Below are 16,362 nucleotides of genomic sequence, written 5' to 3'. Positions count from 1 at the left end.
TGCAAAGCCAAAAGCTCAAACTTTCTGCAATGGGAGACCTATTGCATTGCAAGTGTTTTATTTGTGTTTTTACTAGCCTGCTGTATTTTTAAGTTCAGGTTGGCAAAAACAATATTGGGAAAGGCAGTAAAATCCGGTAATTTTCCCATCGGAAACATAAACCTTAATGGGCCCACTGAACCTTCAGTATGACTATTTCACAGTTCAAACAGCGGGAGGAAAGGGAGGGTGGTAATACAGGGCACACGAAACACCTGTAACGCCACTGCCGCTGCCTTGTCTTACAGCACACCTGATCTAATAGGTGCATTCTTTCATTTGGTAACGTAGTGTCTGAAGAAATATTTTCCACTGAAATGCCCTAGTGGGCAATGTCGACACATCGTCCGAGAATAAGAATGCAGCATTTAATCAGTTGAGAAATTTTGACGATGCATTGTGGGTAGATCATAGCGTATTCGCCGTGTGAGATATGTATTATAGGCTAACATGGCAAAAGAAAACTTCCGACCTGAAAATAGCCATCCTTTCACCGCAGTCGCCCATTAAAATGTACATTTCAATAAAGTGGACTGTCCTTCAAATTGACTAACTGACCATCACATCTACCCCTCAATCAATAAACTCCCACCTCTGTGATGGGCGGTGCTTCCCGTCTCCTCTAAGCGAGCTCTTACCTGACACCTGCACACCAGGTCCGCGTCCATGGCAAGCTGGTCGACTACCTTCCCTTTTCCCTTGCCGCCCCGTTGTGCGCCCAGCACTACTGTCACCCGGTTGCCCCCGTCGTCACTCTCCAGCATCCCGTTGGTAATGCCGCTCAGAGCTGCCATGCTGCAATTAGAGAGCAGGAAAGGGCGCCAAGAACCGCTTCCGCCCTCACCAACATGGCGGAGACCCCCGACTTCCCCATCAAATATAGTGGAGGGTCGTTTTCCGCTCTCACCGTTGCAACATGATGCCACAGAGACTCACATCCGGTTTCGGCATGTTGCAGATTACTATCGCGTTCCCGCTGTGTTTTACTATAGAACCTACATTTTGTTTACGCAACAGCAGTGATATGGTAACACAATTAGACTGCTACATTCTACAATTGGATTCGTAGTATGTTTGTTGTATGCTTCAGTCTGCAGAAACATAGTAAAATTATTTTTGTATGTAGGCAGTGTGTGAAGAGACAGGGCGGCGCTCGTAAAAGCAATGAACGAGGGGGCAAGGGCAGGAGAGCAAGCACAACGAATGAGGGGGCAGGGGAGCAAGCACAGAAAGGGGGCAGGGGAGCAACCTCTCACCGGAGGACTCAGCAGCTTCTCTACTTCTTCGCGGTCGGGCAGAAATGGCTTCAGAAAAGCGCCAACATTTTCAGATTTGGGGGCGTGGTTTTCGTTTTCTCCTCTTCCCATTGGCTGGAAGGTAAAATTCCAGCCAATGGGAAGAGAAGGGAAGGAAAACAAGAAAGAAGCAAAAAAAAACCACCCCAAATCTGAAAAAGACAGGGCTTAAAGGGAGTGACGCCCCTCTCCTCCAATGGCTGGCCTCCATTTAGGAAGCCAGCCAATGGAGAAGAGGGGGGGGTTAATGCCCCCATACTATGAAACATTAAATCTCGGAGCGAGACTGTGCAAGCGCAGCCTACGGTCCTCGACCTAAAAATTAAACCACATTCAAATAAACTGACTTGTGTTTATTCTAATCTTGATCTTTTTAAATTCAAACAGTCCGTGTAATAGATTGTTGATTTCGCTGCCGGGTGAGGCGGAAACTCCTTCTAAAGATGGTTGGCACTTTGCAGCTCTAGTGATTTGTAACCACGTAGAAAGTATTGGCTCTTGAGCTGCAGCCGAGGATCCAGGTATACATCAGGGCTGGGCGAAAATGCCCAAATACTGCAAAGCTATCCATTGTTATAACTGCGCCGGACCTCTTTCTGCGGACAACCGCAAGCTCAGCTTTTAGAAGTAAGAGCTACGTGGAAGTGAGGAGGGGGAAGCAAAGCAAAATGCACGGTTGGGGCACTTTTGTAAAGTGAGGGGGCATTTACGCTTTAAAAACAAGAGACTAGAGCTGCGCTGCAACAAAGAACAAGCGGTGAAAAACAAGGGCGCCCGCGAAAGTTAAAGCGAGGCTGAGGGCACCACTCAAAGTTGTTTCAGTGGCGCGCGCAGCCGGAAGTCCATGTATGGTGTTTACCTCGCGGGAGCCAACGCAATAATTACTAACAGATGGCGCCGCTGCTGTCTCCCGCGTGGGGAAAACGCCATACATGCACGAGTACTAATAGGAAACAGTGCAAAACATGCACGAGTTTCAACTAAAGCCTAGAGCGATTCCAAGAGGTCCCTCCTAGCAGTGCTTACGCACTTCGTAGGCGAGACCTAAAAAGGAGGTGTGCGAAATCAAAGAAGAGACAGAAGAACAAACAGGACCAAGCAGGGAGAGAGACAGTGCTTAATTTGTGCCAGTGCTTTTCGGTGCTTAGTACCAGCACTTATTTTTTAGGACCGGGTCTACACATGAGGGGAACTGCCAACTCACATGATGGACTCAACTGCACATGATATGTCACATTATACAACAGACTCACTTCGGTGTAGTTCACACTCTATCACAGTCTCCCGAGTCCCTGAAGAGTGCTGCTGTGCTGAGCCGATGATGAATCCATATCCGTGGTTGACTTCAGCTCAGTGTTGCCGGTGGGCGGGCCTTCATTGGACAGGATTTGGTTCTGAGGGGTAGGGGCGGTGGGAGCAGCGTGCGTGTGTGTGAACTCTTTTTCGAAATTCCAAAACCTGCACCCACGCACTGCACGAGTCCCCGCCAGTTCAGTTCAGTACGATGTATTGTAGTTTCTGAAGCAGCCAGTGTGTGTGCAGCAGCAGGCCTAATGAAGGCAGTGCCACCAGTTAGTACCCACACCAACGCTGCTTTTCATTGAGCATGGTGTCAGTCACTGTGTTTGGTAAACAGAGTCCGAGCAATTATGCCGGCGGCACCGTGTGCAATGCTCTGGGGCTGGAAGGAGGGCAGGCCCTTGTCATTTTGCCGTAACCCCTTTCTGTATGATCGTTAACATAGTTGTCCTGCATGAAATGCTGTTTTTCCGTGCGTTTTGATCTCTTTCGCATATACTTTCGTTTCAGTATTTTAATAATCCCTGTTCTCCCCAGTGCTCCTGTTGAAAGTTTATTTTTGACGTCATCAAGCGTCGTGCTCCTGGCTCAGGATGTTTGTGTAGTGGTGTGGTTGTTGTTGTGGTGTAAGTGTGCACCCTTCACCCGCCGGTAGCAGAGTGATGCTTTACATTCTAGTGAGTAAACGTCACCTCCGTAGTGAGAGCACAACACAACACACAAACCCCTTAGCTGTATTTGTTTGCTGGAACTGGCATACACCCCAATCAGTATTCACTCTGTATTCACAGTTTTTTCATGAATGATTCAGGTTGAAATACCTGTTGCGCCAGCAGCCAAACCAGTCTCTGGAGTGAGTCCCTGTGAATGCTACTGATTTCAGCAAAACGCTGCCCAGGCGCCATCCTCTGCCGTGGGCATGTTTTCACTTTATTTCTGCCATTGCCATCGTCGCAGCCCTCACAAACCACTATCTACACACGCAGTGCCTGCTGTAGAGGTGAATTTGGGTTTACTGGCAGTGTTGCACCCTCTCTGTGCCACGGTGAAGTAACACTGTGACCCCAGTATTTAATTGGTTTCATGGCGGGCTCAAGGGTAGAACCACCGGCACCACCAAACTGGGTGTTGGCTTCAGGGACCACAGGGTTTGAGTTCCTTGCTTCCAGCAATTTCCAAGCAACAAGAAAGATGTCACGATAACTCCGTGATTAATGTTCTTCATGGAGAGCAATGGGACTTGTGTCTAGTAGAGGTTTTGACTCATCAGTAGGTAGCGCAGAGGGTTAATATGCCTGCTGTAAAGAATGTGTACCAAGCAGATCAAAAGTGCACATAATGTAAATAGGTCAGTGGGTTACTGCTTTTCTAAGAGACATCCTTTTGTTACAGTTTATATGTTAAACATCCTAATTTAGAACAGTGAATTAACTTTTGTCAAAGAACTGCATGCACAGTGCAAAGTATAGGTTAGAGCATAGATTAATGTTGCAAAAAGGGTTAATTTTGGTAGAAATCGATTTTCATTATTAAAGAGAACCTCCAATTATAGTGTTCCATTTTCAATTCAGAGGTTATGCTTCTCCAGACCAAGCAGTCTTAATCTATACTGCCTACCCATATGGATGACATGTCACTTCATCACCATGTATTCCCCAGGACCTGGCTTATGTAACATTTCCTATATGCAGATTTACATACGTATGATTAATCGTGGGAACCAGTGGAGGAAGTGGGTGGAGCTGGGGGAAAGTAGCTGCGTCCTCAAGACAAAAGTTTGAGCACCTGGACTTCATATTTTACAAATTAAGCACTGGAGAGAGACACAAAGAGGGTGGCAAGAAGCACAGAGGATTGAGAAAGGGAGTGTGCAGGGAGAGAGGTGGGAAAGGATACAGACAGAGCAGGACACGGGGCTGCACCAGCCTAAAGACACACGGGCCACCTCATCACCTACCACTTTTGCTGAAGGGGCCCTGAGTAGCTAGGGGCCCCCCGGCACCGCGGGGGCTGCGGGGGTGTTTGTTACGCCCCTGCACACACCACTTTCTAACAGCATCCGTGCAGCTGCACAACACTAGCTCTAGGAGAGGACGTGCTCAGCGCTTGGCACTCTGATGTCACTGACACCTCCCAGTACAACACCCTATACCCTGCTGGTACATATGAGAGCAGGAGGGACCAGTACAAACCGAGAGTGGCAGGAGAAGACGAGGGAGTGACAGGCGTCAGAAACAGCCAAGACTCATCAGCAACAGCCAACACTCAGCTGCCATCAACCAAGACTCAATCAAGACCAGCCACTACTAAACTGAAATCAACAACACATCAAGCAGGAAAAAACAACACAAAACAGGTCTGTATAACCTTCAACTGAGATCAACCAAGACACTGAGTCTTGCCAACAGTCAACTGAGACCAAGAAAGCCTGAACCAGGAACATTGAAGACACAACAGGGTCCTGCCAACACTCAATGGTGAACAATCAAGAGCGTACTCAAGGCCGAACCAGGATAATCCAATAGACACTATTCATCTAGGATCAACCAAGACACAATCAAGACGAGTCAACACACAACTGGCAACAACCAACTAAAATCCAATTAGAAAAAACTATATAGAAAAAAACCTAACTAACTACCACTTAGGTTTAACCAACATTGAACCTGGCAAAACAGCATCCAGAACACCTAACAGCAAACTGGCACCATCCAAGACATAAACACCAATGATCTGAGGACATTGTGGCCATCTGAGACTCAACTGGAAGCAACCAAGACAGCTGAGTCCATACAACACTCAACAGGCCCCAACCAACACTTATCTGTGGCCAACCAAGACATAACTGGCATCCATGTGCACACAACCGGTGCAAACCATCATCCATTCCTGGACTACCTAAAACTCACTTGGGATCAACCAAGACATAACTGGGAGCGCCCAACACTGAACTGGGATGAATCAAAACAAAGTCATTACCAACCTTGGCCAACTTGAAGAAAGGACAACATCCGGGCTAACTGAGTCCTAATTTTCAGGACTGGTCGGCCATCAGAACATATTGACAGCAGCGTTGAAGCTTTTAGCCACTTAGCACCATCTAAATCACTATTACTTAAGAACACCAACAACTAGAAGCACCAATCATTGGATTTAAATCTACTCTCAGAATTCCAGGACCCACCAGCAACCCCATAGTCAACCTGGACCTGAGAGTGGTGTGATCACCTGCAGACAAAAGGAGGCCATGACCCCCTTGGAGCCCAAGAAGGTATGGTAGTAGCAGCTTCCAGCAGTGGGTCCTGTGGTCACTCCCTGCATGTTCTTGCTCTCCCTTCAGCATTTACCCTTCTCCCTGATTCTCTGCTCCTTGCCCCATAAGAACCCCTGCAGCCCCTGATCCCCCACCCTTCCTGAACCAGGCAGCTCCCACTCTCTCTGCATTTCCCATGTCTGACCCTCTATCCCGTGATTAGTTTCTCGTCTCCCTACTCTCCTCTTCTGCCTCTGTTGCTTTCCTCAGCAGTTACTGCCCCCTCCCTGCTCTACTCTTCTGCCTCTCTTGCTTTCCTCAGCAGTTGCTGCCCCCTCCCTGCTCTCCTCTTTTGCCTCTCTTGCTTTCCTCAGCAGTTGCTGCCCCCTCCCTGCTGTACTCTTCTGCCTCTCTTGCTTTCCTCAGCAGTTGCTGCCCCCTCCCTGCTCTACTCTTCTGCCTCTCTTGCTTTCCTCAGCAGTTGCTGCCCCCTCCCTGCTCTCCTCTTCTGCCTCTCTTGCTTTCCTCAGCAGTTACTGCCCCCTTACTGCTCTCCTTTTATGCCTCTGTTGCTTTCCTCAGCAGGTACTGCCCCTCCCTGATCTCCTCTTCTGCCTCTCTTGCTTTCCTCAGCAGTTACTGCCCCCCTACTGCTCTCCTTTTTAGTTCTGCCTGTATTGTTGTTCTCAGCAGTTACTGCCCCCTCCCTGATCTCTTCTGCCTCTTGCTTTCCTCAGCAGTTGCTACCCCCTCCCTGCTCTTCTCTTCTGCCTCTGTTACTTTCCTCAGTAGTTACTGCCCCCTCCCTGCTCTCCTTGTTTTGCCTCTGTTGCCTTCCTCAGCAGTTGCTGCCCCCTCCCTGCTCTCCTCTTCTGCCTCTGTTGCTTTCCTCAGCAGTTGCTGCCCCCTCCCTGCTCTCCTCTTCTGCCTCTCTTGCTTTCCTCAGCAGTTACTGCCCCCTCCCTGCTCGCCCCTCTCTCATAGTAGACGCTCACGCTCTCTTATTCAGCAGTTTGCTGGCGTTTGACAAAATTGCCGTCGGCATTCAATCCTCTCCCTCCTCTGCCTCCCCTGGCCCTCCCTCCTCATCTCACACCTCTCCCTCCTCTGCCTGCCCTGGCCCTCCCTCCTCATCTCACACCTCTCCCTCCTCTGCCTGCCCCTGGCCCTCCCTCCTCATCTCACACCTCTCCCTCATCTGCCTGCCCCTGGCCCTCTCTCCTCACACCTCTCCCTCCTCTGCCTGCCCCTGGCCCTCTCTCCTCATCTCACACCTCTCCCTCCTCTGCCTGCCCCTGGCCCTCTCTCCTCACACCTCTCCCTCATCTGCCTGCCCCTGGCCCTCTCTCCTCAACTCACACCTCTCCCTCCTCTGCCTGCCCCTGGCCCTCTCTCCTCATCTCACACCTCTCCCTCATCTGCCTGCCCCTGGCCCTCTCTCCTCATCTCACACCTCTCCCTCCTCTGCCTGCCCCTGGCCCTCTCTCCTCATCTCACACCTCTCCCTCCTCTGCCTGCCCCTGGCCCTCCCTCCTCATCTCACACCTCTCCCTCCTCTGCCTGCCCCTGGCCCTCTCTCCTCAACTCACACCTCTCCCTCCTCTGCCTGCCCCTGGCCCTCCCTCCTCATCTCACACCTCTCCCTCCTCTGCCTGCCCCTGGCCCTCTCTCCTCATCTCACACCTCTCCCTCATCTGCCTGCCCCTGGCCCTCTCTCCTCACACCTCTCCCTCATCTGCCTGCCCCTGGCCCTCTCTCCTCTCCTCACACCTCTCCCTCATCTGCCTGCCCCTGGCCCTCTCTCCTCAACTCACACCTCTCCCTCCTCTGCCTGCCCCTGGCCCTCTCTCCTCATCTCACACCTCTCCCTCCTCTGCCTGCCCCTGGCCCTCCCTCCTCATCTCACACCTCTCCCTCATCTGCCTGCCCCTGGCCCTCTCTCCTCTCCTCACACCTCTCCCTCATCTGCCTGCCCCTGGCCCTCTCTCCTCAACTCACACCTCTCCCTCCTCTGCCTCCCCTGGCCCTCTCTCCTCACACCTCTCCCTCGTCTGCCTGCCCCTGGCCCTCTCTCCTCTCCTCACACCTCTCCCTCATCTGCCTGCCCCTAGCCCTCCCTCCTCATCTCACACCTCCCCCTCATCTGCCTGCCCCTGGCCCTCTCTCCTCAACTCACACCTCTCCCTCATCTGCCTGCCCCTGGCCCTCCCTCCTCATCTCACACCTCTCCCTCATCTGCCTGCCCCTGGCCCTCTCTCCTCACACCTCTCCCTCCTCTGCCTGCCCCTGGCCCTCTCTCCTCAACTCACACCTCTCCCTCATCTGCCTGCCCCTGGCCCTCTCTCCTCACACCTCTCCCTCCTCTGCCTGCCCCTGGCCCTCTCTCCTCAACTCACACCTCTCCCTCCTCTGCCTGCCCCTGGCCCTCTCTCCTCAACTCACACCTCTCCCTCATCTGCCTGCCCCTGGCCCTCTCTCCTCTCCTCACACCTCTCCCTCATCTGCCTGCCCCTGGCCCTCTCTCCTCAACTCACACCTCTCCCTCCTCTGCCTGCCCCTGGCCCTCTCTCCTCACACCTCTCCCTCCTCTGCCTGCCCCTGGCCCTCTCTCCTCAACTCACACCTCTCCCTCCTCTGCCTGCCCCTGGCCCTCTCTCCTCTCCTCACACCTCTCCCTCATCTGCCTGCCCCTGGCCCTCTCTCCTCATCTCACACCTCTCCCTCATCTGCCTGCCCCTGGCCCCCTCTCCTCACACCTCTCCCTCATCTGCCTGCCCCTGGATTTCTCTCCTCATCTCACACCTCTCCCTCCTCTGCCTGCCCCTGGCCCTCTCTCCTCATCTCACCCCTCTCCCTCCCTCTTTGACTCACCAGGCTGTAGATGGAAGCTGATACGTTGAGTTAGTTGAAGGTATCTCTGTAGGGCATGGCCCTGCTTCAGACTGTGCAGGCTGCCAGGGGATGGGCGTAGCACGTGAACCCACCAGTCAGGTATTTACGTTAGTATGCCTAATGGATATGTATGAGACAGTGTATCTGTAAACAATCAAAGTGGTTATAATTCTAGCACTAATGTTCTAATTAAAAACAAGTTTTTTTTTCCCACAGTGGGTGTCTTCGTATAATATATTTTTACATCATATGCCACCATGATTGTTGTGAAATCTGACAACCCCCAATGATGGAGAGGCAGTCTGTCCATCACAAGCTGGGGTGTGGGGGTGGCGGTTCGGGGAGTGCATGCATTTTACTTTCTGTTCTAAGTTATTGCAGTTCTGTGTGGTATTCTGTTGGCACCTTGAAACTAGGCTGATAGCAGAGGCTGTGGATTTAACAATGTACTTCTAATTCCAGTGCTGTTCCAATGTACATAGAGCAATCCATCTTTTTTTAGGTCGAGCCCGGGCATGGGTGGGGAGGTCTCTGGTGCCATTAGGGTGGGAGGAGGAGTTAGACAGGGGTGCGTTTTAGCACCCCTGCTTTTTACTATTTATATTAATAGGCTGAGCAATTCCCTGAAACAATCGACTCCAGATGTCCCTAAAATCAATGGCAAATTACTACCGGTACTGCTTTACGCAGATGATGCGGTCCTTATGGGCCGCAGCCCAAATTCTCTGCGTATTTTGGTCAAATGCTTTGTACAGTACATGGATGGTCTGGACCTACGCGTGAACTATTAAAAATCGTTTATTATGTCATGTGGGCCAGGGAAACGCAAACTAAATTCTATACTAGTGGGGATTGACAGATTAATTTCCACCCGTACCTTCCCCTATTTAGGGATGGTCTTTGCTGCGAACGGCTCATGGACTGTGCATATGGCCCACTCCACGAGCAAGTTCTCAAAGGCCATCAATTCAATTCTTAGTCTCCCCCGTCCGGGCCAAACAGGTGCTATTGAATTTATCTTAAAAATGTTTAAATTACAATGTGTCCCAGTGGCTACATATGGGACAGAGATATGGGGTTTGGCGAAAAATTGGTGCATCCTACAGGAAGAAAATCGCTTTTGTAGGAAGCTTCTGGGTGCACCGATCTCTACTTCTGAGTACATTTGCCATAGGGAATTAAATCTGCATTTCATTTGTGATTTCATTAGGGCAAGACCAGCTCTATTTTGGCTTTTGTTTGGAGGAATAAATCAGCCACTCTGACGCAAGAAATCATAAGTGACTGCCTCAAGTGTGAGAAAGGAAGGGATATCCCTTGGCTCTCAGGAGTTTATAAGAGTCTATGTAGTGTGGACAAAGGCTACCTCGTTTTAGAACCAACTAGAGTTGACCCATCACAGAAGAATGATTTAAAAAAAAGCACTATATGCACTTTATAACTCAGATAGGATTAACAAGGAATCTAAGAAATCTACAGCCTCTAACTATATGGGTAAGGAGCTGTACAGGTATCCCTTATCACTATATCTCACTTTGCCAATGACAAATTGGGAAAGAAGCCTATTATTTCGATTTAGGGTGGGAACCGTAGGATGCCTCTTCAATATTCCCGTGGGATATTGGTCAAACTTCCAATATATACCATGCCCTTGTGATGGAGTGAGCTCCCAGAATGATTTGCATTTTTTCTTTTTCTGTAAATATTATTTAAAATATGTAAAATGGTTTTTAACTCAGTTTTTAAAAAAACATAGACCCCTTTCTTTGGGAGAATCTTATCAGATGCTGCTTTCCTTGGACACTAAAGAAATAGTTTTCCGCACAAGCACTTTCTTGAGAGTTGTTGTTCGAGCCCGTAAAATGATGGATAATCCTTGATTTTCTGCTGTATATGGGTTCTTATAACTGTCTAACGCCTATTTTGCAAAGTTTTTATACGGATTTTAGATTGTATAAATCTGACATGCTATTATGAATTCTTGGAATTCGAATAAAGATTTTTAAAATGAAAAAAACTGTGAGGCATGCTGTATTGTGGTAGGGAGCTGAAGCTCCGACCACATTTTTCATTGGCTTGTGTCATTGTCCACTGTAATTTGTGGCTGTTCATTGGCCGAAAGGCTCAGAAGTCCCTCCTTAGTGCAGCCTTGTTTCGTTTTGTAACCTCCCATGGCGACACCCCGATGCTCAGTAGGCATTAATTACAGCCTCCGAGCACTATTTTCTCTTATAGCTTCGTCCTGCCTGCTGTTGCAGGCAGGACACACTCTCTCCTAACGTTTAAAACATTTTTTATAGCAAGTATTTGCAATGCAATAGGTCTCGCATTTGCAAAAGTTTAAGCTATTGGTATTGTAGATGACAATGACTTTTAGTTATCTGTTTTAAAAACATACGTAAATGAAAGCATTGTTATTCACATGCCAATAGCTCAAACTCTTATATATGCGAGACCTATTGCATTGCAAATGCTTGTTAAGGTCTGGAGCGTAGGACGGGGTGGGCTATTTTACCTTCCCCCGGAGGAGTGGATGGAGGGTGGTCTTCTGGGTCACCCTTTTGAATTTACTGTCTCTTTCTCTGCCGCTCACCTCTGACCTATGTCGCTTCCATAAAGATCCCTATTCCCTGCTGTGCTGACTTGGGGCTTAATTTAGAGGTTTGCGGATAGGGTACTTGTCAATACGTGACAGATACCCCATCCGCCATATAAAAAGTGCGATAAAGTTTAATGCACATGTAATTCGGTAGCTGGTCATAAAAATGTAAGCAGGGCCCTCAATTTCTCATGCTTGGATTTTCGGACATTCCTGCGGTGCCCCCTTCTGGTGCAATTAAACATTTCTAAGTGTATCATATCATCATATATCACATCTCATATCGTATCATGTCAGGTTCTATGTCTTGTCATATCATATCATATATCATGTCAATCATACATCATATCATATCAATCATATTATACGATATATCTCATATCGTGCTGATTCATGACATATCATATCATATCATATCAATCACATCATATCATGTCACCTCACATCATAGCAGATTTCGAGGTTTGACAGCAGCCAGTTGGCACCTTGTTCATAATGGAGATGTATTTAAGATGCAGAGACCAATAATTGAGCAGCGAGTAGACTATATAACCTTTATAAGATGATATCTGTAATACATAAGTATATATCCATCTGTAAATATACGTCTGTGTTGGTGTCATCAGTGCTGAGCCCAATACAATGTATTTAGTTTCTTTGGACATCTTAAGGAAAGAAAGTAAAACCTACCGGCTTCTGTCCGAATCAGGAAGGGCCCAGAGAGGAGGCCAAACACGAAACATGTACCTTCATCTATTCTGCTGGGAGTGACCGCAAGGGGATTACACACAAAGCAAAATGAAGAATAGAAAGGACAATCTAAAATAAATCCTGATAATTCAATTAAAGTAGATATCAGAGTATTGTTAGTTGTCTGTTTTTTTCTTTTCTTGCCAGGAAAAATAACGCTCATTATTATAGGCGTCCGTAAATATGCTCCTCAGAAGAGGCGGCCATCTTGTCATAATCCAATATCCCATGTCAATGACAAGATGGCCGCCTCCTGCAAGGCAGCTCCTTCTTTATACCCTTTTCTGAATGACAAACGGCCCATGATTAATTTACAAAAAACATAAGTGCCGAGGCTCTCGTCAGGAGCCAGCTTACACCAGCCCATTTCTCCTGTTAGGTCCTCCTAAAACAGAACCAACTACTAACCGTGAAAGTGAGGAGAGGCCAGAGCTGTCGACCTCGGAGATGGGAAACCAGATTAGAGTCTGGGCATCGGATCAACATCCTGTGATTCTGGGTAAATCACTTAGTTTCCCCCTGCCATGGGACATAGTCAGCGTTCATTTTCGTATGTCTTAAGGAGAGCTGTTATGGCTGTTGATGGGTGAATGGGGGACAGCTTAAAATAACAAGTCCACAAGGGAAACAAAACAACCTTGCTTCTGTTGGGCCTGGCCCTCTTCGGTGTCACCCCCTAACTATTTGCCTTAGCCCATCATATTTTCTAAATCCTTTTTTGTTGGCTTTTAGGACTCTGTGCGCTTTACCACTGCTAACCCGCGCTCAAGTACTTGTGCCTTCTCCCTAAAACAATGTGAAATCGGCCTGCACCTGATTGGTACATTGAATTTACTGATAAGTCCCTAGTATATGGTACTACTCTGTAAATGAAATGCTACTGGTGGGCAGCAGCACTCATTATGCCACCCACTAAAGAAGTCTTGAAAAACATGTCTCAGACCTGCAAATACAGCCTGTAGTGCAGTTTAAATCTTCAATTTTGACTTGGCAAAACCTTCCTTTTTAATACTTATAAGTCACCACTAAAGTAAGCTCTAAAAGATCCTAGTGTGAGGTGTATTATATTTAAAAGGAAAGGTGTGTTTATCTTTTATCTATTCTGGCAGTGGAAAACTGCTAAAGTCGATTTTCACTGTTACAAGACCTATCTCTCCCACTGACTAACTCTGGGTTACCTTATTACATTTAATAAGGGCTAAATTTGGATTGGGAGCAGGTAGAGATATGCTGGTTAGACTTAAATGAATTGTAATTTAAAATCCTCCTTAATAGTAAAATCGGAATTTAGATTACATTTTTGAAAATGCCATTTTTTGCAAGGGAGAAGAGCAGAGATTGGGTTAAGAACATGGATGACAGGAGTGACAGGAGGGACTATGTTCATAGAGAAAAGGATGAGGGTTTAGTCAAGCACATAATGCCTCATTTTAGAGAATAGCATTGGGCGTTCGGTGAAAGGGAGGGTGGTGGTTAGTGAGAGGGACGGGGAGTATGAAGATTTTGAAAGGGTGAGAATGAATTTAACAGGCATAATTAGTTTGGTTTGGGTAATTGGGGCTTGGGTGTGAGCAGTGATTGTTCTTTATTTTGTCAGGTGTATGATTTGTATGTGAGGGGGCAAGAAGGGGGTTATGTGTTTACACTAGTTTTAGATTCAGTGTATATGCACGCATTATTTAGGATCAATCAGTGAAACTGTTGATGTCATTTGCTTTTGTTTCTGTTATTTTAGAATGACAAAGAGCCTTAGGTGCTCGAAATGCATTGGATATAAAAAACGTTGTGCCCTTTTCAAAAATTATTCTGTGATCAATTTCAGCGTATCATTGTACAAAGCCCAGAATGGCATACAGTCGGTATTGGAAAAGTTCAATAATGTTTGCAGATTGATTCACGCTGTCTCCGTTGTGATGAAGAGTACCAAGAAAATGTCAAAATGTGGTTGGTGTAAGCAAGTGCATACTGGTGGATTTTGGAATACCGGGATGAATTGGAAACTTAGGTGGGATATGTTCCCGACGTTCGCAGTGCGACTGCCATGAGCACGAGAACCGTGCTTTGCTTTCGGATATTTTTAGAAAGACGGCATTTTCCTTCCTAAAAGTTTCTAAGGCCTTCTAGGAGTTTCCAGCTGCCTGGCCCTGTAAATGGCTCCCCCATTAAGAATAAGCCTGGGCGGAGTTCCGCAAAGTGAAAAATCTCTGGCGCTCTACGCAAAGTTCCACAAGCAGCAGAGTGCGTTAGGGTCATGCAGTTCGCTGTAATTTTCAGCGCCAGGTGTTTGTCCTGCGCTGGAAAATCATTGCTAACGGCACCATGCCCAGCGCAAGAAGGCGCTGCTTTCTTTCTGCTACTCGAGTAGATTTTCTACCCGAGCTGCACCTTTCTCAACGTGGAACAGAATGTTTCTCAACGTGAGCGGTCGCGAACAAACGCAACTACTCACATTGAGAAATCTGACTGCCTGCATTGATAAATCTCGCCGGGAGGTGTATTTTCCTTGCTCGCCCTCACCTACTTGACATTGACGAGCAGGAGCGAGGAAAAAACTCTGCAAACTACTTGGAACGTGGAGTGCAGAAAACTCTGCAAACCTGTGAGCGGGGTTTAATGCCCAGACTTAATTAAGAATGCATATTAGGCCCTGGGAGTGAACAATAACGGACAGGATGTGGGCAGGATGGGCCATTTTGCCAGAATGGCTGGGGGCAGAGCCGTGCCCTGCCCCAATTACATTTCAAAGGGCTCTGCCTCTTGCACACATAAAGGAATCTGACAGTAGGCCTGCTCTGGCTTTTGTCCCCTCAGACTCCTTGGAGCCCTGACAGGAAATTGGAAGAACATTCCAGAACCACATTTTGTGGTAGCTTAGGCAATTCCCACACTTCAAAGGCTTGAACCAGATACACATATTGGATCCAGAGGAACACCTCTTCAGTACATTCCTGGACATGTAGACACTACAGAAGAAGGACCACCTTGTTCCCCAGAGGCCTCTCCTGTGGCTTGAAACCTGACTTTCCCCCCAGAGGACTGCCCTGCTACTACCAAGAAGTTGCCATGCTGCTTGATGCCTGTCTTGTTCCCACAGAAGAATGTCCTGTTGTTTGGGGCCTACACTGCTCTCTGAGAAGGAAGACTCAACCTACTCTCTTCATCCCAGGAGAACCTGGGCGACTCCATGGGTCAGTTGACTGACCTCCTGTTCTGAGTTTCAGGGACACAACACGCTCCAGAGGCCTACCTGTAACTTCCTAGCTGATCTGCTGCAACTGGACCTGCCTGAGCCCTGCTGGCCTCAACTAGAGTGATTCCCTGACACCCACGAGGGAGAAGCCTCCCCAGGCCCTGTAACTCTTGGCTGGCATCAGGGTATATTCTAACACAAGAAAAAGAGAAATCCTGAAGTTTGGAGCTCTTTGCGACTGTGAAAGGACCCTTTCGTGTCAAAGCTCTGCTGCCCATGATGACCTCCAACTCGAAGCCCTGGTGGAGTGACTCTTCCCGCTACAGTAATGACCGGCAATGTGAGATCTGCACTTCGCACAACGGCAAAGACAGCCCATGGCAACCACCAACGTGAAGCTTGTGCAATGGCCGTCCACGACATCTGACTATCTCCTTGCAGTACAGCATGACAACCCGCACCGGCCAACCTGCTCTTCTACTATAGTGACGACCATCTGTGACACTCTTCCTGCTTCTTAAGGCCTCCTCCACAGCAAACTGAACTCTTCATTCCGGAGATTGAGATAGTAACTTTTTATGAGGTACTAACATGGTCCCTTTATCCACTTCGCGCTCCATTGCGTTCGGCCTGAACTTGTGAAGTTCCCCCGGTCTAGGATGAACAAATGAATGTGATTGACGCTTTGTGCTTTTAGACGCTATACTTACCTAAAATTTAAAAATTGCATATGTCCAGTTCTACTGATTGGATGTTTGTCATTTTGGTATCATTGTATTTATTAAACTTTACAGTGTTTTCCTAAATTTGTTTGGAAGTTTTCTTGTGTTGTGCGTTCTCTTTATTACTGTTGGTGTGCTGAATAGACACTTTACACATTACCGCTAAGTAATGGCTAACTGCTTTTGTGCCAAGCTACCAGAGGGTTAAGCATAGGTTAATTTAGTAACTATTGTGGTTTACCCTGACAAGGATTGTGGCGGCTGCCTTAGTGGGGCTTCCAATTACCGTAAATCAATACCCCAATTTCTTACCCTGTTGAGGT

The 16,362-nt window shown here is 47.9% G+C and overlaps 2 protein-coding genes across 2 annotated transcripts in view; both read left to right on the top strand.

Moving 5' to 3' along the window:
• The window catches only part of LOC144768930 (solute carrier family 2, facilitated glucose transporter member 4-like), a 37,995-nt gene that overhangs the window by 15,543 nt on the left and 6,090 nt on the right, over positions 1-16,362 (top strand). The window lies entirely within an intron of this gene.
• The window catches only part of LOC144768075 (solute carrier family 2, facilitated glucose transporter member 3-like), a 34,129-nt gene continuing 22,634 nt past the window's right edge, over positions 4,868-16,362 (top strand). Inside the window, exon 1 of the mRNA XM_078651463.1 lies at positions 4,868-5,904. The gene's annotated coding sequence lies outside the window, so the exon portion shown is untranslated. The remainder of the gene's footprint in view (positions 5,905-16,362) is intronic.

Source organism: Lissotriton helveticus, chromosome 7 (assembly GCF_964261635.1).
Source record: "Lissotriton helveticus chromosome 7, aLisHel1.1, whole genome shotgun sequence".
Classification (NCBI taxonomy): Eukaryota; Metazoa; Chordata; class Amphibia; order Caudata; family Salamandridae; genus Lissotriton; species Lissotriton helveticus.
The sequence above is the reverse complement of the archived record's forward strand: the minus strand, read 5'-3'. Positions and strand labels throughout refer to the sequence as shown.